Genomic DNA, 21,973 nt, shown 5'->3' with positions numbered 1-21,973 from the left:
ACGAGCCAATTGGACAGAGTGTGGCACGATATCCCTCAGGAGCACATCCTAGAACTCTGTCAACAGATGCTATCACATCTACTGATTTCTGTCCTATTCGGATAATTCCCTCTGTGGTACATCCTTTTTTTTTGGTCTTAGAGTGTAAATACACTCCTGGAAATTGAAATAAGAACACCGTGAATTCATTGTCCCAGGAAGGGGAGACTTTATTGACACATTCCTGGGGTCAGATACATCACATGATCACACTGACAGAACCACATGCACATAGACACAGGCAACAGAGCATGCACAATGTCGGCACTAGTACAGTGTATATCCACCTTTTGCAGCAATGCAGGCTGCTATTCTACCATGGAGACGATCGTAGAGATGCTGGATGTAGTCCTGTGGAACGGCTTGCCATGCCATCTCCACCTGGCGCCTCAGTTGGACCAGCGTTCGTGCTGGACGTGCAGACCGCGTGAGACGACTCTTCATCCAGTCATGCTCAATGGGGGACAGATCCGGAGATCTTGCTGGCCAGGGTAGTTGACTTACACCTTCTAGAGCACATTGGGTGGCACGGAATACATGCGGACGTGCATTGTCCTGTTGGAACAGCAAGTTCCCTTGCCGGTCTAGGAATGGTAGAACGATGGGTTAGATGACGGTTTGGATGTACCGTGCACTATTCAGTGTTCCCTCGACGATCACCAGAGGTGTACGGCCAGTGTAGGAGATCGCTCCCCACACCATGATGCCGGGTGTTGGCCCTGTGTGCCTCGGTCGTATGAAGTCCTGATTGTGGCGCTCACCTGCACGGCGCCAAACACGCATACGACCATCATTGGCACCAAGGCAGAAGCGACTCTCATCGCTGAAGACGACACGTCTCCAATCGTCCCTCCATTCACGCCTGTCGCGACACCACTGGAGGCGGGCTGCACGATGTTGGGGCGTGAGCGGAAGACGGCCTAACGGTGTGCGGGACCGTAGCCCAGCCTCATGGAGACGGTTGCAAATGGTCCTCGCCGATACCCCAGGAGCAACAGTGTCCCTAATTTGCTGGGAAGTGGCGGTGCGGTCCCCTACGGCACTGCGTAGGATCCTACGGTCTTGGCGTGCATCCGTGCGTCGCTGCGGTTCGGTCCCATGTCGACGGGCACGTGCACCTTCCGCCGACCACTGGCGACAACGTCGATGTATTGTGGAGACCTCACGCCCCACGTGTTGAGCAATTCGGCGGTACGTCCACCCGGCCTCCCGCATGCCCACTATATGCCCTCGCTCAAAGTCCGTCAACTGCACATACGGTCCACGTCCACGCTGTCGCGGCATGCTAGCAGTGTTAAAGACTGCGATGGAGCTCCGTATGCCACGGCAAACTGGCCGACACTGACGGCGGCGCTGCACAAATGCTGCGCAGCTAGCGCCATTCGACGGCCAACACCGCTGTTCCTGGTGTGTCCGCTGTGCCGTGCGTGTGATCATTGCTTGTACAGCCCTCTCGCAGCGCCCGGAGCAAGTTTGGTGGGTCTGACACACCGGTGTCAATGTGTTCTTTTTTCCATTTCCAGGAGTGTAGTTATGACTATTGCTCAAAGAGAAAGGGACACTCAGCTATGAGAAATTGGTGCCAAGCAGTAGTAACATGGTCATAGGATCAGTGAAACAGCAAACTATGAACTAATTAATTTTGTGAGTAATCGTAAATATGAGTCATAACGTTCTTTTCTAATCACGAAATTAAAGCGGCGATAATAAACGAACTAAAATCAGTGTGTTTTCAGTACACAATAGCTGGAATTAACTTTGATTAAAACACGCACAAGGACGGATATAGGTACACAATGTGAAGAAACACGTTTGACTAACTGTCGGTTTCGGTACACCCCCACCGCAGTTATTTCGAACGATTTTACGACTGTCCGTTGTGACAAACATAAGCTGCTAGCGTGTCATTAGTATAAACGTAACATTTCAAGATGAGGACCTCCACGGAAGGAGGAGTGAGGCGGAGAAGGACGGGATTGGAGAGTTAGCGTTTTAATATGATGAGGCGGACGATGCGTTTTACTGGAATTACGTACGTGGCCCGCGGGAAGACTTGCAGGAAACTGTACTCTACAGAAGTCCTGCCGTTGCCTTCTGCCTCTGTTGGAAGCTGGCTTTTACTCTTTGTCAGCTGGTCGTCCAACTTGCCGCACCCCATCTAGAGGGCGACAGTAAACCGCTGGGAGTGGGATTTGTTGTGAAAATTAACTGGCGCCAGTGTATTGAGTGGGCTAGGTAGCGGCCATTACTCCCAGAGGTCTTTTAACGGCCTGTAAACCGGCCCGCTTCCATCAGCGAAACGAGAGGAGGCGCTCCCTCCCCACAGGCCGGCCGGGACCGGAGTCCGGAGGCTCCTTGTACTGCTTCGTCACGTGCCGTGCCCTCACGTATCAGATTCCCGCGTACTTTACTTGCACGCAACTCACCCTTTAGCTTCATGTTACGTGTGCCGACTTCTCGCGTGCTTTCCTCCTAATGAATCTTTTTGTGACATGTTCGACGCTATCTTTTTACTGCATAACTATTACGCTTACAATTAGTCGGTTGGAATCCTTGGCAAGTGTTTGTAGAAAGTGCTTGGGCAGTAACGTTTAGTGCATGCACAAAGCACCTCATCACGACAGCTTTATTTATTTCTACCGATATGGCTGAGAGTTATCAAATAATCTCGTTGTAGCCATCTGTAATGATTTAAGGTGGAACGACATTGAGAGTTGGCAATACTCTCTTAGGATTTAAAGGTTGGCTACAGCACGCATATACAAGATCTGAAATCTAAGATATTGTTGTCGCGCTTCACAGTGCACGGATTAACTAGTGGCAGTTTGGAAGCCAGTGTAGGAGGCCGCCTGCCGTGGTGCGCAAGTGTGTTGGGCGAGGGGTCGTCGCCGAGCTGCCGTACTGCTGTGTCCGCCAGCAGCGACACAGGATTTGGTAGCGAGTTGATATTTTTTATAATTTGCGGCGTCATTATGACTTTAAAGAAAAGGGTTTGTGTATGTGCGTAGCAGCAGGCGGTAATTTTGATAATGACAGAAGCTGAATTCTTAAGGTAAACCATTGCTAAGCGAATAGATTAAGTATTGATTTTTGTCATTGATTTCTTTTGTAATTGTCAGGGAATTGTTTCACTATGTGTTTAAGTGAGAAGTATTTCAGTCTGTCTCAAGAGTTTGATTAATTTGTAATATTGCTTTAATGCCACTGGAGGCAGATTTACATGCGAAGCGATTGTTCAAAGAGCTTCTAGCGCTTTGTTAATTGAATGAGAAAGAATCGCTTTCAGAATATAGTTTTTGAAAATAAAGGAATTACTTGTTTGGGTTATCATTTATCGAGTTTAGACTTGACCAATCCCCTTCTCTTGAATTATATGTAGTTGTAGTAAGCAGCAGCAGCCGCAGCAACAGCAGGAGCCGCCATGCAGAACATGCATTGCACTCAGCATGAATAACAGGTTTTTTATGTTTTTGTTAAATAATGGAATGCAGCAGATCAAGCAATGGCAGCAGAAAGACCAAGTAAGTTTTTTGTTGCGCAAAGGAACAATTAAAAAAATAAAGTTTAGGCGAGCTCTGTAATAGTAAAGTTAACAAGAGTACAAGCACGAAATTTTCAGAAGAAAACACGAGATAAGAAGATAGAGCTCGCGACTTTCAAGGCAGTGATCTTCTTTTTAATTTTACTCTTGTTGCTGAAATTATTTTGAGTCGCTAGCGGGTCTCAATTACTAATATTCCGTGTTGACGTACCGTCACGGCGCACAGAAATGGGTTTCGACGAGACGAAGTTGCTGACATCCAAACAATTCATAAAAGAGAAATACAGGAAATATTGCGTGCAGAAGACAGAAAGAAAATTTTATTTATGGATTCTTCCGTTACTTGACGGTACAACAATTCCATACTTAAGATTAAATAACAAGTACACTGTTTTGGTTCTACGGACTCTTGCTTTTCGGTTTATTAGGCCATATTCAGAAAACAACTGACTAACTGACTAGCTTGTGGAAGGGATACCGGTTTTAGGTAACCAAATATTATAAGTGAAGATACAATCACTTGCATAGAGTGCTGTGCATCAAACTTGTTTCTTGACGTGATTTACACGATTGACAATGTTAAATACAGCAAATAATAAATTACACAGTATTACAGGTTGATTGGTTATAAAGACTTTTTCTTGTTTTTTTTGGCCGCGAAACTGTTAAATTGAGTACTCTTCATTAGTACTGTGCAATTAACATGTTTTTTTAACATTCTAAACTAAACTTTAGGCAATGGACAATATTATACAAAATAATTAGAATACATAATATTTTAGTATTACAGTTTATATCGTCATGATGCCATAGTCTGTGAGGTCGTGACGTTGGTTGAGGACTACTTAACTGAGCACTAATTTTTTATGTTGAGAAACAGACATGTTTTACATGTCTCTTGCTCAAATGTGTTTCATACAACACATTTAATGGTGTCTTATTCTGTTTTAAAATTCCGTTTTAACATTGGTGTGAATGAAAGATGATGAACTATAGAATGGAAGACAGCATGTTTGTTGTGAACATGAGGTTGTTACAATGTTTGATGTGATGGATTTTGTGTAAAATAAGTAGTTACATGGGTAGCACAGTACTTGTGGCATGCATATGTTTTTTTTTTTTTAGATTTTTTCCTCCCCAGAGAAACAAACCGTTGGCCTAAAAAGTTACCAGTTCATGACACTGGTGTGGGTGTGCCAACTGTAAAAATTGTTAATTCACCTAAACAGGTCATTCCAAAGGATTTAAATATGCTAAATCTCATGTTAGCAAATTGTCGAAGTGTCTGTAGCACGATCCCCGAGTTACACTCGCGATGCAGTCCTTCGACAAAGGAAGTTGCTTACAATGCTTTAGTTCGTCCAGTCTTAGAGTATTGTTTGTCTGTATGGGACCCTTACCAGTTGGGTCTGATTCAAGAGATTGAGAAGGTACAAAAAAGTGCGGCAAGATTCGTGACTGGTACATTTAGCCATCGCGAGAACGTTACAAGTCTCATTGAAAGTTTGAAGTGGGACACACTTGCAGATTAAAAACGCTATAAACGGAAGGGGCTGCTCACTAAATTCCAAAATCCAATCTTCACCGAGGATGTAGAGCATATATTTTTACCACCAACTTTCAAATCGCGCAATGATCATCATTCAAAGATAAGGGAAATTAGAGCTCGTACTGAGGCGTTCAGACAGTCGTATTTCCCTCGCGCGATCTGCGAGTGGAACAGAAAGCGGGAAATATGACTCGGCGCTAATTCTGCCCTCCGACACACACCGCTTGGTGGCTAGAGGAGAATATATGTAGATGTAAATAACATTTTTCTGAAAGGATAATATTTGCACATATGACATGCTTAAAACATACAATATTAAACTATTAAAAGTAATATTGTTGAAGTTTGTAGGTAAGGAAGAGGAAATTCAATTATGTTTTAGTTTTGTGTAGCAGTATGTGTCTGTGTGGAGGTATATCGGTATGTGACTGCATCACAGCATCATGTGAAGCTTAATAGTAGGGATTTGCTGAGCTGCAATTTACCATTTAGAACCGGCTGGGGATTGTGAGCTAATTGTTTGCTTACTTCAAATGCTTATAACAGGCTTAGTTCTCTTCCTGTTTTGGTTATATGTAGTACTTATGTGTGGACTTGGTGCTTGTGTCCTTCCTTCAGCACATATTCGGAAAAGCTGGAAATTGACTCATGTAATCTCCAGGTTTGTCCGTATTCAACCAGTCTAGATGTTACGGCCCTTTATGTCTGACTGATATACAGTTTGTTGCAGTCATTGATTGTGATTTTGTAAACACCACTGTTACTTAATAAATCTGTTTTAACCAAATGAAGTTTTGAAGTTTCAGGGTTTGAGTGGTTTGGATAATTTGTCAGATAGCTTTCCTAAATATGGGATAGTACACCAGTTGATTTTAGATGTATCTGTTGCTGCGGAGAGGGCATAAATATAGGTAACCTTTCTCTTCTTTATTATTTTGCATAAAACGTTGTTAATTAATTCAGGAGAATAGCTATTGTTTCATGCAACACATTTAAAGCTGTATAATTCTGTCTGAAAATTCTGTTTTCACATTGGTGTGAATGTAAGATGATGAACTATAGAATGGAAGACAGTATGTTTGTTGTGAACATGAGGTTGGTACAATGTCTGTTGTGATGGGTTTTGTGTAAAATAAATCATAATCATGTAAGCTAAAGTTTAGTTTACTATGTTAAAAAACAAGTTTATTGTACGACATAAATGAAGAGTAATCAGTTTAACAGTTTCGCAGAAAAAAGGCTTTGTAACCATTTAACCTGTAATACTGTGTAATTAGTTATTTATTGTGTTTAATATTGTCCATTGTGTAGAGTGTAATTTCAACGGCAAGAAACAAGTTTGATACACAACATTCTATGCTGGTGATTGTATCTTCGACTATAATGTTTGGTTACCTAAGAACCAGTGTCCCTTCCACATGCCAGTCAGTTAGTCAGTTGTTTCCTGAAGATGGCCTAATATACCGAAAATCAACTTGAAATATACAATAATCAATAGGACAAAAATAGTGATCTTGGTATTTAGCTTTAAAAAGAAAGAAAATTGCTTGTAAAATTGAAAAGTCTTCCAGCAATCATTGTAATCATCTGTATAAATGGCAACCAGAGATGAAATGGTTGTATTAATGAACTCGTAAATTACATCAAAGAAGATGAGACTTATACCATAATGAGTTTATCGGTGAATGTGAAAACAGAAAATAGTCGGAGCGCTTAGTCGCGGCAGACAAAACGACACGAGAGTTAGGATAAAAGAATTCTATTCTGGTCACGGGTTAGTCTTGCGAATACACCCTTCGAGAAATCGCTGAGAAGGAAATAAACACGGGAGAAGCAAAACGGTCAAACAAAACACATTAAGTATGTTTTGTTAAAACAAAGAGAAATCAGCTGAAACACAGAAACCTAGACAAGCCGAAGGAATGAAAAACAAAGATTTCCTCGGTAGAACATATCACTTGGCAGGCTGTGTTAATAGTCACCTCAAGCATTTTAAAAATGATGCAGTTATATATAATTACTAAATGGGCTGTTCAATGAAAGCGGGGCAGATGGGAGAAAGTAAGTAAAGTGTTAGTTATTTCAAAATTAATCGTAATCGCTACAACTACTAACACATTTATCCCACTATGAACAAGACGGTCAATGTCTTAGTGGAAAATATGTTTACGGTTGCGTACAGGATGATGACTGAAATCAGGATTGCATCTCTTAGCCCGAAGCAAATCGACGGCTACGAACGTCTTTCTTCAGGGCTCCAACAAAAATACGGACATCCCAGGGCGAGAGGTCGGGACTATGTGTAGGGTGTGTAAGGGCTTTCAGCGCAGTGTAGTCGAAACAACCTTGGAAACACATGATCCAACATGGTGTCAAGGTTGTTTTCGACACTGAAAACATTCTTGGAACTCCTGTTAGCTCAGGTCATGATATGAATGTAAACATGAAGAAAATCAAGGTAAAGCTGGGTGAGAAGGTAGACGTGCTGGTCGTCTAAATGTCAAAGTCGGACAAGAGACTTTTGAAGAGGTGGCCTAAATCTGATATCTCGGAAACAGAATATACAAACAAGGAAGAAATAAGAGTAGCATAGCAGCAAGGATTCCATAAGACAAAAGTGATTTCTATAATAAGAAACAGGATGTGGCAATCAAAGACATAAACACCGAGATCAGAACAAGATGAAGTATGCTGTGATGCAGAGGACTGTCAAACTAGAAGGAAGGACGATTAGGCTTTTAACGTTCAGTCAACAACGCGGTCATTATAGACTGTGAGCAAGATAGCACTGTTTTTAAGGATCGGGGAGAAAATCGGCAGTGCCCTGTGAAAGGAACCATCCCGACATTTACCTGGAGCGCTTTAGGGAAATCACGGAAAACCTAAATCTGGATGGCCGGACGCAGATTTGAACTGCCGACGTCCCTAATGCGAGGCTAATATTCTGAAAGCACTGCGCCACCTCGTTCACTCTCTAACTGCTATCCTAATCATGCCCCAATGAAATTCCATAAGTTCGCGTGATCAGCTTAGCGTTGTCTTCACTAGATGTAGGCAGACAACTACTACAGATATATGCGTTAGCAAACGGTTGAGTGATTTTTCCGTATGGAGTGACGAAAATACGAATATTGGCCTGATAATATACATTTCATCGCTTTTTGATTGCGTAGTGTAAATTATTTGCGTTTCACACTCTATCCAAATGATTCTAGAAAAATAAATAAGGCAGTTCTGTTAAGAGTGAACTAAAGCAAATAAATAATGATGGTTCAAGTATCAGTTTGTAAATCTGATACACGTTGTCCACATTCATACCACAACTGTGCAACAGCATCTTAACAAACAAGATTTTAGTGTGTGGGAACTTAATTAACGATGTTAATATTTACACAGTCATAAATGGGTTATTTGACTATGATGCTGAATTAGCTATAACAGACGACGCGACAACTCACAGTTAATGTTTACACCGAAAACACAGTACTTAATGATTTCACAACAGACAGTTTCTGGGACAACGTGAACGTACCGTGTGAGCAGGAGTTATGAGTACTGCTAAATGTGTCAGCTGTCAGTTCTAAAAATTACATTTTTCTTGAGAAATTACTCTTCACATTAAACGGCTGTTTTCTACTGAAAAATTATACAGGGTGAGAACAAAGTCTTGCCCTGACTATAAAAATTTATAACCGAATAACCATTTGACATAATAAGTTACATTTGATGCCGTTACATAGGTTAGTGTTAGTAGTTTTCTTTAAGACCACTTACTTTAGTAAACCTCAACGTGTGCTCCCTTACTAGCTCGGAAAATGTCGAGGCGGTACTCCAGTTCCCGTCAGGGGGAAAAATCCATTACCGCTAACATTTACTTAGACGTTTTGCAACAGTTCATTGCTCCACAGTTGCAAGAATGCCAATCATGAACAGTTTTACAGCAAGTTGGAGCACTGCCCATTGGGCTTTGATAGTGCGTGATTTCCTGGATGAAACATTTCCGGATCGGTGGATTGGAAGTATCGGTCCAACACCCTGGCCACCCGCTCTCCAGACATTACGCCCCTTGACTTTTTGTTCTGGGGCTGTATCAAGGACAGAGTCTTCGTCACACCAGTTGCTAACGTCGACGAACTGAAGGCTGGGATACAAGTTGCAGTGGGTACTGTGACAGAACACAAGTTACGAAACACCTGGCGGGAACTGGAATACCGTCTCGACATTCTCCGAGCTACCAAGGGAGCACACGTTGAGGTTTACTAACTTAAGCGGTCTTAAAAAAACTAGTAACATTAACCTCTGTAATGGCATCAAATGTAAATTATTATGTCAAACGGTTATTCTGTAATAAATTGTTATAATCAGGGAAAGACTTTGTGCTCACCATGTATAATGCGGCAGCAGTGAAACATAGAAGAAAACATAAATAAGAAGAGGTATTAGAGTGTCATCTCGCAAGGAATGTGAACCGTTAACAAAAAGTTCGAATAAAAAGGGACGTACATCTTTTCTCATACCAAGAGTGCAAGTAATACTTATGTATACGCTCCTGAATATGTTAGGGACATTTATCTTGTAGCGTGTAGAGCCTCCTAGCGTTGCGAGGTCTATAGGGACAGCGAAAGCGTTAGGTAGGCATCTTGATGTAGAAAAGTTCAACCTCCACCCACAGCTTTCAGTAATTAGTCGGAGCGTGCGCCTACATAGCACAAATGTCGGTAGAAGGCGTCCACGATGTGCCCCTTGGGATGGAGGTCAGACAGACTGAAGGGCCACAGAGATACTCTTACGTGACAAAAAAGTCTCGGGCGGTTCAGAGGCAAACGGCTGAGGTGCAGGCCATCTGCGGGCTGCTGTAGGCAGACAGGCAGCTGCTTAGAATACAGGTGGACAGCGTTGCTCACAGGCCACCTTTTCCGGGGCCGCAGGTTTCACGTAATTTCACTTACAAGGGATCATCAGACCAGTTCATCACGGATTCTTACAGTGAGGCGACAAATTCGTGGGATACCTCCTAGTATCGTGTCGGACCTCCTTTGGCCAGGAGTAGTGCACTGACTCAGTAAGTCGTTAAAAGTAGCCTGCGGAAATATTGAGACATCCTGATTCTACACCTATCTATTATTGCAAAAATGTTGACGGTGCAGGATTTTGTGCTTGAACTGACCTCTCGATCATGTCCCAGTAATGTTCGATGGGGTTCACGTCGGGCGATTAGTGCTTCAAATCATTCGCTCGAATTTTCCTGTTCTTCAAACCAGTCGCAAACAACTGTGACCCAGTGATATAGTGCATTGTCATTCATAAAAATTACATCGTTGCATGGGAACATGATGTCCATGCAAATGGTCTCCAAGCAGCCGAACTTTACCATTTTTCGCCGGCCGGGGTAGCCGAGCGGTTCTAGGCGCTCCAGCGACCGCTACGGTCGCAGGTTCGAATCCTGCCTCGGCCACGGATGTGTGTGATGTCCTTGGGTTAGTTAGGTTTAAGTAGTTCTAAGTTCTAGGGGACTGATGACCTCAGAAGTTAAGTCCCATAGTGCTCAGAGCCATTTGAACCATTACCATTTCCAGCCACTGATGGGTTCGGTTGGACCAGAGGACCCAGTCCATCCCATGTAGTCCACACGTTCGTGGAGCCACCACCAGCTTACACAGTGCCTTCATGAGAACTTGGGTCCTTGGCTTCGCGCCGTCCGGGTCACACTCGAACCCCTCCATAAGCTCTTAACAACTGAAAGCCGGACACATCTGAGCAAGCCTGGCTTTCCAGTCGTCTAGGGTCCACCCAACATGGTCAGGAGCCCAGGAGAGTCGTCTGCTTCCATAGCTCATTAACGCCAAATTTTACCGCATTGTCCTAACGGATACATTCGTCGCATGTCCCACATTGATTTTTGCTGTTATTTCGCACAGTGTTGATTATCTATTAGCACTGACAACTCTACGCAAACGCCGCTGCTCTCGGTCGTTAAGTGAATGGAGTCGGCCACTGAGTTGTCCGTGATGAGAAGTAATGCCTGAAATGCGGTATTCTCGGCACACACTTGACACTGTGGATCTCGGAATACTGAATTCCTTAAAATTTCCGAAATGGATTGTCACAGGCATCTAGCTCAAACTAGCATTCCACGTTCAAAGTCTGTTAATTCTCGATGTGTCGTCATAATCACGTCGGAAATCTTTTCACATGAATGAGGCGAGTAAAAATGACAGCACCGCCAATGCCCCTTGTATACGCGATTCTACCGCCATCTGTAGGTGTGCATATCGCTATGCCATGACTTTTGTCCCCTCAATGTAGGTATATTGAATCGAGAGTGGCTGGCTAGCTGCTTTTTATGCGACGACCGCTAGTTTCCGAGAAAATGAAAGCTGAAATGTTTTGCGTACCTCCGATACCTGTAATGTTAGTGCCGTTTCGGCCAGCGAGCGTACTGCAATGGCTGAAGTGGACAGCTACGATACTGGTGGTCCTGGCTCAGATCCTTCCCTCGTGCTATTGTTTTTCAATTTCAACGTACAGAATGCCATTAAACACGAGGCGTGTTTTTTTTAAGTAAGTACCGTTTTGAAATTAAAAAAAGACATGCTAAGATATCTCAATAATTTAATTTTTACATGAAAGCCTGTGCCTTAATCTACTTTTCTACATAATTTCCGTCAATATTCAAGCCCCTGTCATAATGTTGTACCAGTTTTTGAATACCCTCCTCATATAAGTCTGCCGCCTGGCTTGTTAACAACTGCATCACCACTGTTTTGACTTCGTCATCGTCTTGAAGACGCGTGTTTCTTTAAGTGCAGGAACAGATGGTAGTCACTGGGTGAAAGATCGAGGCTGTAGGGACTATGACATAGAGTTTCCCATCGAATATATGTGATGAAATCTTTGGTCTGATTCGCCACATGCGGACGGATATTGTCTTGCAGCAAAATGATGCCCTTGCTCAACTTCCATGGACTGTTGGTTTGATTCTGGTGTGACGTAGGCCATCCATGTTTCATCGCCCGTAACAATTTGGCTTAAGAAATCATCACCGTCGTCGTGGTACCGCTCAAGGAAAGTCAATGTACTGTCTAAACGTTTGGTTTTGTGCCATCCGTCAACATTTTCGGTACCCAACGAGCGCACAATTTTCGGTAATTCAAGTTCTCGGTCACATGCCGTACAAAACACTACGACAAATATTAGGAAAGTCATCCCACAAGGAGGAAATCTTAAAGCGTCTATTTTCTCTCACCTTATTGTCCACTTCCTGCACCAAACTTTCTTTAACGACCGAAGGACGCCCACTACGTTGCTCATCATGCACATATGTGCGGCCATCTTTAAATGGTTCGAATGGCCCTGAGCACTATGGGACTTAACATGTGAGGTCATCAGTCCCCTAGAACTTAGAACTACTTACAACTAACTAACCTAAGGACGTCACACAGATCCATGCTCCAGGCAGGATTCGAACCTGCGACCGTAGCAGTCGCGCGCTTCCGGATTGAGCGCCTTAACCGCTAGACCACCGCGGCCGGCCGCTTTTAGGAATTTAGCAGTAAGAAACCTTACAACAGCCCGTACTTCACAGTCTGCGGGACTCACGATTATCGAATGCACCTTAAACACTCAGTACACAACGTAAACAAGGAAGAGTCAGACTGTAACGGCGTCAGTGCGTAGACTAAAGTACAAGCTTTCATGTAAAAATAAAATTCTTGAGATATCTTAGCACGTCTTTTTTTAATTTCAAAACGGTACTTACTTTAAAAAAAACACGCCTCGTGGTACATATTATGCAAAATTATTCAAGAACAATCATTTTCTCCGTAGCAATGTCATTAATAAATAAATCATTACAGCAAAATGTTTTCAGACGTGTATTCCGTTTGTAGAACGTAGTTAAAATTCGAAATATTTGGACAACGTTTGCATTCTGCATTTTCTAGATGTGACCTCGCTTCTTGTCGCCTCTTCTCCGTCACGTACAGTTACGGAATACCCAGGCTCTGTACACCGGCAGCACCAGCTGTTCTCAGAGTGTGTCAAAAGCGCACAGCGAAGTGGAAGAAGGAAGCGTTTCTACAGGACAGCCGAAAGGAGAGCCAGTAGAAGGACAGGAGTGTGATGAACAATCGAAGGCTGAACTCACAAACGCCATTCACACGCATCGAAAGATTGCTTCACGATATTAAACGTCTTATAAATACTACTCCGAGCACGACTTTCTCTAATTGAATTGCAATTTGTTGGCTGAAAGGCAAAGCATCATTGCCGGTGATTTAATCAATTCCGTAACAAATGGAATAGACATCTGAAAAATTGATTGGTGTAGTGATTGATTTATTAAGGCGCCTATGAGTATTTTTCAATAATTTGTCGTGACATGTACTATTTACTGTCATTCCATACGATGAAACTGAAAAAAAAGAAAAGAAAGTAAGTACACGGGCACAATTTGGAAACTATAGGTCGTCGCACGAAAGGCGCAAGCCAGGTGCTCAGGACATGCCCCTCTACAACATACTGAACACTCATCAAAATACGTGATTAACAGGTCTCATAGTTCCCTTGTTAAAGACTTCAACCTATCCCATTGGGGGGAGACAGGGAAATTGAAATACGCGAATCCCAACGACTTTTTCTATTTTTGTCGGAAGGTGTTGATATAATTGGATTTAAAAATCTTCAGAACTTGTCATATTTGTTTGTGCTCCGAGGGAATAGAATAACAGAGAAGAAGAAAACGGTTTAATTTCTACTGCTATTTTCTGAATGTATTCGAATAAAAGGTCCAACGTCGTAATAGGGCGTATGTATAAAATTGACTTTTTGTTTGGCAAAGTATAGGTCAGGAAACTTTATTTTCTACGAGGATGAAACTATTGGAAGGGTACTGAAACTTTTGAGGATTTAAATTTAAAGTAATGGCAATGTTGTTAGTTTGGATGCAGGAAAAATAAAGTAAGAACAACAAAGTACATGTTTTTTGTGAATTAAGAAATAAAAAAATAATGACCCTGCTCTGGCACATCATTTTAGAAGAAAATGTAAGTACGGTGTGGGCAAAGACTCTGGTGTTATGTTGGGAGACAGGAGAGCCGTTACTCTTCTAGTGTGCAAAGCAGAGGATGTCCAACGACCAGCGGGGCCACAGCAGAGACTTAACATCTGAGGTCATCAGTTCTCTAGAACTTAGAACTACATAAACCTAACTAACCTAAGGACATCACACACATCCATGCCCGAGGCAGGGTTAGAACCTGCGACCGAAGCGGTCACGCGGTTCCAAACTGAAGCGCCTAGAACCGCTCGGCCACATTGGCCGGCCTGTCAATACCAGGAAGATGCGAAATGTAGTACACACAGAATGATTTGCGGGAGCAGAGAGACCAATCAAAACGCTGGTACTTTTTTCCACAAGAAGTGTGGAGGGACACAACTCCAAGATATTCTTCTATGAAGTACTTGACATCAGCTGTATTAGTAATAAATATACTACTCATTAGTGACATATGAAAATTTGTACCGGAATGGGACTTGAACACACACTTCCCACACTTCGAGAGGTTGTCTCAATCACTTTCGTGTAATACTGGTTCGATGCAGCTCTCCATGCTACTGTATCCTGTGCAAGCCCTTCCATCTCCGTGTAACTACTGTATCCTACATCCTTCTTAATCTGCTTAGTGTATTTATCTCTTGGGCTCCTTCTACGATTTTTACCCTCCACGCTTCCCTCCAGTTCTCAATTGGTGATCCCTTGACGCCTCAGAACCGATCCCTTCTTCTAGTCAAGTTGCGCCACAAACTCCTCTTCTCCTCAGTTCTATTCAGTACCTCCTTATTTGTTACGTGATCTACCCATTTAATATTCAGCATTCTTCTGTAGCAGAATATTTCGAAAGCTTCTATTCTCTTACTCTTTCATTTCAATACATGGCTACACTCCATACAGATACTTTCAGAAAACACTTCATGACACTTCAATCTATACTCGATTTTAACAAATTTCTCTTCTTCAGAAACGCTTTTCTTGCCATCGCCAGTCTAAATTTTTGTATCCTCTGTACTTCGACCACCATCACCAATTATGCTGCCCAAATACACTCCTGGAAATGGAAAAAAGAACACATTGACACCGGTGTGTCCGACCCACCATACTTGCTCCGGACACTGCGAGAGGGTTGTACAAGCAATGATCACACGCACGGCACAGCGGACACACCAGGAACCGCGGTGTTGGCCGTCGAATGGCGCTAGCTGCGCAGCATTTGTGCACCGCCGCCGTCAGTGTCAGCCAGTTTGCCGTGGCATACGGAGCTCCATCGCAGTCTTTAACACTGGTAGCATGCCGCGGCAGCGTGGACGTGAACCGTATGTGCAGTTGACGGACTTTGAGCGAGGGCGTATAGTGGGCATGCGGGAGGCCGGGTGGACGTACCGCCGAATTGCTCAACACGTGGGGCGTGAGGTCTCCACAGTACATCGATGTTGTCGCCAGTGGTCGGTGGAAGGTGCACGTGCCCGTCGACCTGGGACCGGACCGCAGCGACGCACGGATGCACGCCAAGACCGTAGGATCCTACGCAGTGCCGTAGGGGACCGCATCGCCACTTCCCAGCAAATTAGGGACACTGTTGCTCCTGGGGTATCGGCGAGGACCATTCGCAACCGTCTCCATGATGCTGGGCTACGGTCCCGCACACCGTTAGGCCGTCTACCGCTCACGCCCCAACATCGTGCAGCCCGCCTCCAGTGGTGTCGTGACAGGCGTGAATGGAGGGACGAATGGAGACGTGACGTCTTCAGCGATGAGAGTCGCTTCTGTCTTGGTGCCAATGATGGTCGTATGCGTGTTTGGCGCCGTGCAGGTGAGCGCCACAATCGGGACTCCATACGACCGAGGCACACAGGGCCAACACCCGGCTTCATGGTGTGGGGAGCGATCTCCTACAATGGCCGTACACCTCTGGTGATCGTCGAGGGGACACTGAATAGTGCACGGTACATCCAAACCGTCATCGAACCCATCGTTCTACCATTCCTAGACCGGCAAGGGAACTTGCTGTTCCAACAGGACAATGCACGTCCGCATGTATCCCGTGCCACCCAACGTGCTCTAGAAGGTGTAAGTCAACTACTCTTGCCAGCAAGATCTCCGGATCTGTACCCCATTGAGCATGTTTGGGACTGGATGAAGCATCGTCTCACGCGGTCTGCACGTCCAGCACGAACGCTGGTCCAACTGAGGCGCCAGGTGGAAATGGCATGGCAAGTCGTTCCACAGGACTACATCCAACATCTCTACGATCGTCTCCATGTGAGAATAGCAGCCTGCATTGCTGCGAAAGGTGGATATACACTGTACTAGTGCCGACATTGTGCATGCTCTGTTGCCTGTGTCTATGTGCCTGTGGTTCTGTCAGTGTGATCATGTGATGTATCTGACCCCAGGAATGTGTCAATAAAGTTTCCCCTTCCTGGGACAATGAATTCACGGTGTTCCTATTTCAATTTCCAGGAGTGTAGAAAAACTCATCTACTACTTTAAGTGTCTCATTTCCTAATTTAATTCCCTCAGCATGATATGATTTAATTCGACTACATTCCGTTATACTCGTTTTGCTTTTATCGATGTTCGTCTCATATACTCCTTTCAAATCATTGCCCGTTCCATTCAACTGTTCTTCCAAGCACTTTGCTGTCTTTCATAGAATTACACTGTCATCGGCAAATCTCAAAGTTTTTATTTCTTCTCCCTGGATTATAATTCCTACTCTAAATTTTTCTTTTGTTTTCTTTACTGATTGCTCAATATACAGGTTGAATAGCATCGGGAATAGGCTACAACTCTGCCTGACTTCCTTCTCAACCACTGTTTCCGATTTGTGTTCCTCGACTGCCATCTGGTTTCTGTACAAATTGTAAACAGCTTTTCGTTTCCTGTATTTTACCCCTGCCATCTTCAGAATTTGAAAGACCCTATTCCAGTCAATATGGTCAAAAGCTTTGACTAAGTCTACAAATGCTACAAACGTAGGTTTGCCTTTCTTCAACCTATGTTCTAAGATGTGTCCCTACATGTCTACAGAATCAGAACTGATCTTCCCTGAGGTCGGATTCCCAAATTTCTTGCTTCTCTAAGGCTTTTCTTTTGGCTTCCTTTACCCATCGCTAAATTTCTCGCAATGTCTTCATAAAATTTTTCACTAGTTCAGCCTGTGGACCCAGTTCACGTTGAACTAAATCAGAAGGTGACAGCATTTTCCACCCACATATTAGCTCATATGGGGAGAGTCCAGTTCTAGCATGAAATTGGATTATATGCACTGATCACACAACTTAAACATATTCCCCAATCTGAATGCTGTGCATTTAAGTAATGGCTTAACATTTTGGATAAAGCATGGTGAACTTGTTCTGTCTGTCCATTCTTTTGAGGGTGGAATGGGTTGAAACATAACTTCTTTATTTTCAATATGCGACATAAATGCTTTATTAGTTCAGATACAAAGTTAGTTCCTTGGTCTGTAATAATGGTATTGGGTACACCAAATTTCATTAATCAGTTATTTACCATTGTGTGTGCTACTGTACTAACCTTCTGATCTGGGATAGGTACCATAAAAGTGACCTTGCAACCCTCTTGTATTGTATTAAAAGGTTCTAAGACATCCAATACTAACATAGAAAATGGTTTGTCAGGTTTGCGTAGCCTCTGCAACTGAATTTTCTAGTGACTACAATCTGACCTTTATGCACATGGGATGCAGTATCTTACATACTTTTCGACATCCCTGCAATGCTTTTTACACCAAAATCTTTCAGCTACATGTCCGCTAGTTGTTCTTTTCCCTCTATTGCTTGCTAATAAGTGGTCATGTGCATGTGCTTGATGTAATATTCCTTTCTCAGCACTGCAGGAACTACAGTGAGAGGTCAGCACTTTGTATATCTGCATAGCAAGCCATTTTCCCTTTAAAACTGAGTTTGCATTTGAAACAATTGACTTTCACTGTCAGCTGATTGAGCTATTATCCAATCTACCTGGCTTCCCCATACTACTTGTAAAACTGTGATCTTCCAGCGTATGCTGTTAACATTCATGTGCTCGACTCCTGCTTTATAGATTACTTCATTGTTGAACTCAATTAATGTTAACACCCATGTTGTTAATCGATTTAATGGAACTTTCAGTCCTAATAATCATCTTAAAGACACCTGACGTTTAACCACTTTGAATTTCTGACTGTACAAATAGCAACGAAAATAATAGATTCTATAAATGACTGCTAACATTTCTTTTCCAGTTGTTGAATAATTAGTTTCAGCGTTATTCAGTTGTTCTGGTGGCACATGACAGCAGATGTCATTTCCCATCAACATTCTGACCTAAAATGCAACCTTCAACATTCTTGGAGGAATCACACCAAAGTATGAATTCCTTTTCACAGTCAAGGACTATTAACACAGGATTTGATACTAATATCTCCTTGAGTTTCTCGAATACTTCTTGGAACTGCGCTGTCCACTGAAAACTGACACTATAACAACTTGTTAACAGCTGCACAGTTTCAGCAAACACCTTGCATTCTCCAGTAAACGACCGGAATTGTTTAGTTGTTTGTTACATCGGAAAATTACTCACAGCGGAAGTAAGTTGAGGATCCATCTTCTGTCGGTCTTGACCGATAATAATCCCAAGATAACTTACCTGTCTCTGAAAAAAAGGCATTTCTCCACACTAAGTACGAGGTGCGCTGCCCTGGATGTGCTAAATACTTCCTCCAGACATTTAACATGATCTTATACAGTTGTCGAATACACGATTATATCATCAATATATACCATGCAGATTCTTGGTTTTAATCCATTTAGTATGTGTTGGTGTGTAGCTGGAGCAGTTTTCAATACAAATGGCATTCTTCATATTGATAATGACCTGAAGGTGTTGTGAAAGCTGTTTTCTTTCTGTCTTTGGGAAACACTTCCAGTTGGTGATAACCACTTCTTACAGCAATCATTGAAAAATATTTGCACCTTCCTAGGTTGTCTAATGTGTCCCCGATGATCGGAATCCGATGTGTATGCACTGTGGTTTGTGTGTTCTCGTAATGGTAGTGGCAAAAAAGTCGATATTTTCGAGTACCATCAACTAATTTTTTGGGTACATAAACAATATTTACTGACCACAGGCTAATGGAATTCTCGATAATACCATCACATAATTGTTGATTTATGAGTTACTCTACTAGTGGCCGAAGGTGTTTCGTTATTCTGTATGGTTGCCTATAGACTGGTGGATTATCGACTGTTGGTATGCGGTGTTATAGTTGCTAGTAGCTGACCATGTGAACTAACAACAATGTTTCAATGGCTTCCAGTTCATTGTTTTCACGTCACGAACCTTGGCATGTAGTACACATGCACTGACGGTTTGCTTGGCGCTTGGGATCTCCTCGTGATCCATCGATATCCTCATCCTCAAGTATCTCTAAGATCGCTATAATTAATTCTTTCGGAAAATTCGCTTCATCTGTCCCAAAGTTATCAAAGCTTCCTGGAATCATCCGTTCCTCATTAACGTCGGTTGTGTGGGTGACGCTTCTTCGTATAAAATGAAGCATTTCATCAAATCTTCATTGTTCTACAGTGGCTTAACCAAACACAGTCTCTGCTGTATCACATCGGCATCTACAGATATCCAATCCAACGTCCCTGTTCGTGTACGCAGTTCAATTGGTGGCACCTTACCAATCGTTGTACAATGCAACACTGAAACATTTATAGTTGTTGGACACGCCGGAAATATGTTCCTGCAAAGTTCAACTGTACACTGTGCAAGATTAATTTTTGCACGACATCTATGCTGGAAGTCAAGTCCGAGAATCGCGGAATACCTTCGTCTCCCAAATGGCAACACTTCCATATCCTCACGAAACTCTGTGAAATGGGCTGTGTTGTCCCCAGTAATACCAAATCATTATTTCCTTCGCCACATATTTATAACTTGTAGTCTAGTTTTCTTATACCCACGAGGGCTAGACTAGTGACAGTTACATGTACGCTGGTATGGACTAATTGTTTACCATGTACAAAGGTCGCCGGCCGCGGTGGTCTCGCGGTTCTAGGCGCGCAGTCCGGAACCGTGCGACTGCTACGGTCGCAGGTTCGAATCCTGCCTCGGGCAAGGATGTGTGTGATGTCCTTAGGTTAGTTAGGTTTAAGTAGTTCTAAGTTCTAGGGGACTGATAACCACAGCAGTTGAGTCCCATAGTGCTCAGAGCCATTTGAACCATTTGAACAAAGGTCATGAAACAGGAATCTGTCTCTGTCTTAGTGTCTGCAGTACTCTGACTCTCTGGGAATGTTTTAGGACGGTCGAAACACACCCGTTGCTTGTTTCCGTTACCCCGCTTTCTATTCCCACACTCGTCTGCCTTGTAGCCGAAACGCCTATATCTGCAACTTGTGGTTGATTGCACTGTAACTTCAAATGCCCTCTCTTCCCACAACGATAAAAATTCTTTCTAAGAGCAAAAATTCGCTTATCATTGTGTACTCGTATAGCAATGTCTGTTTCCTGCAAATGGGTGGCATCACGTAATACTGTAGCAAAATCCTCTGTATTTTCCATTCGTACTCTTCGCAAAAACTTCACAGAAATTCTTCTCAAAAATACACCGAGAACTGTTTTTCTGCCTGCCTGAGTATGACGCGATAGGCTCACGGATTCTCTATCAACTCACATGTCTGCGCGTTTGCTTTACGTATTACGTCGGAAAAAGCCTCTACAGTCTCATTTGCCTTCTGTGTCAAACACTTAACTTTTCTCTACAGTACGTAGCATTAGTCTATTTACGGTATCTATGGCGCAAACCTCCGGCCAGTGGTTCAAATGTACTCCCCTTGCCCATGTATGTCTCGACTTCTCTCGTAGGGCGTAAATTGGTCATTTGCAGAGTAGTTTTATCAGACCAATTACTCGTTCCGTCTGCAGCCAGTACATCATTAATGAATGCAATTCCATTCTCTGTTGTTTTGCCGCAGAAGGATGTGATTGGTTAGCTACTGAAGAACCTACTGAAACGTGGGGCATTGTTACTGGCGACTTAAAATTCACTCAGATCCGACTGTTGCCCTTGCGCAGTCCACACAGATTCTAATTGAGCCATCAATTCATCATGGCGCAACTTCTTTTGAACATTTCCCACCAGTAATTGTGACACTTGCTCTGCCAGAGCGGCTATACTATCAGCAGTAGTAGCTGATCATGTGCCTAGCATTTCTGTGCAATTTACCACTATCTTACTTATATTTGCGTCAAACAGAGCAAAATATACCAGACAAGAGAAATACCACTTATAATGTAGAAAACTGGACTCAACTACATATTTTGCCTGGTCATCGCCCAGCAACACTCAATACATTTGTGTGCTGATCGTTTGTGTGACTTATGCATGGTTTACTGCGAACCGCTAAATTACAAATTGTACATCTCAAGAACGTCTCTACAGATTCCTCTGAATTCTGATTCATAAAGAGGTTCCGTAGGTCTCAAAGAATTTACTTAGGACATTACACGCCCATCAGTATGCATAAACTCTGCACTATCACAACCAAGAAAGGAAAAATATGTCTTTGTGATTAACTGCGTTGTGGCTACTGCCGCAATATGCGAACGTCGTAGATACAGACTACTTCCACCGAATACAAGGTACTGGAATTGAACTTTACCCACACCAGTTCCTCTAACGACTGCACACTTTTGGCACCAGTTTACAGCGGGGCCGATTAGAGAAACCTCTCTATGAAGCCAGGATAGGTGTTCGAAACCTGCGAACCGT

This window comes from Schistocerca gregaria, chromosome 1 (assembly GCF_023897955.1).
Source record: "Schistocerca gregaria isolate iqSchGreg1 chromosome 1, iqSchGreg1.2, whole genome shotgun sequence".
NCBI lineage: Eukaryota > Metazoa > Arthropoda > Insecta > Orthoptera > Acrididae > Schistocerca > Schistocerca gregaria.
This window is presented reverse-complemented; position numbering follows the sequence as displayed.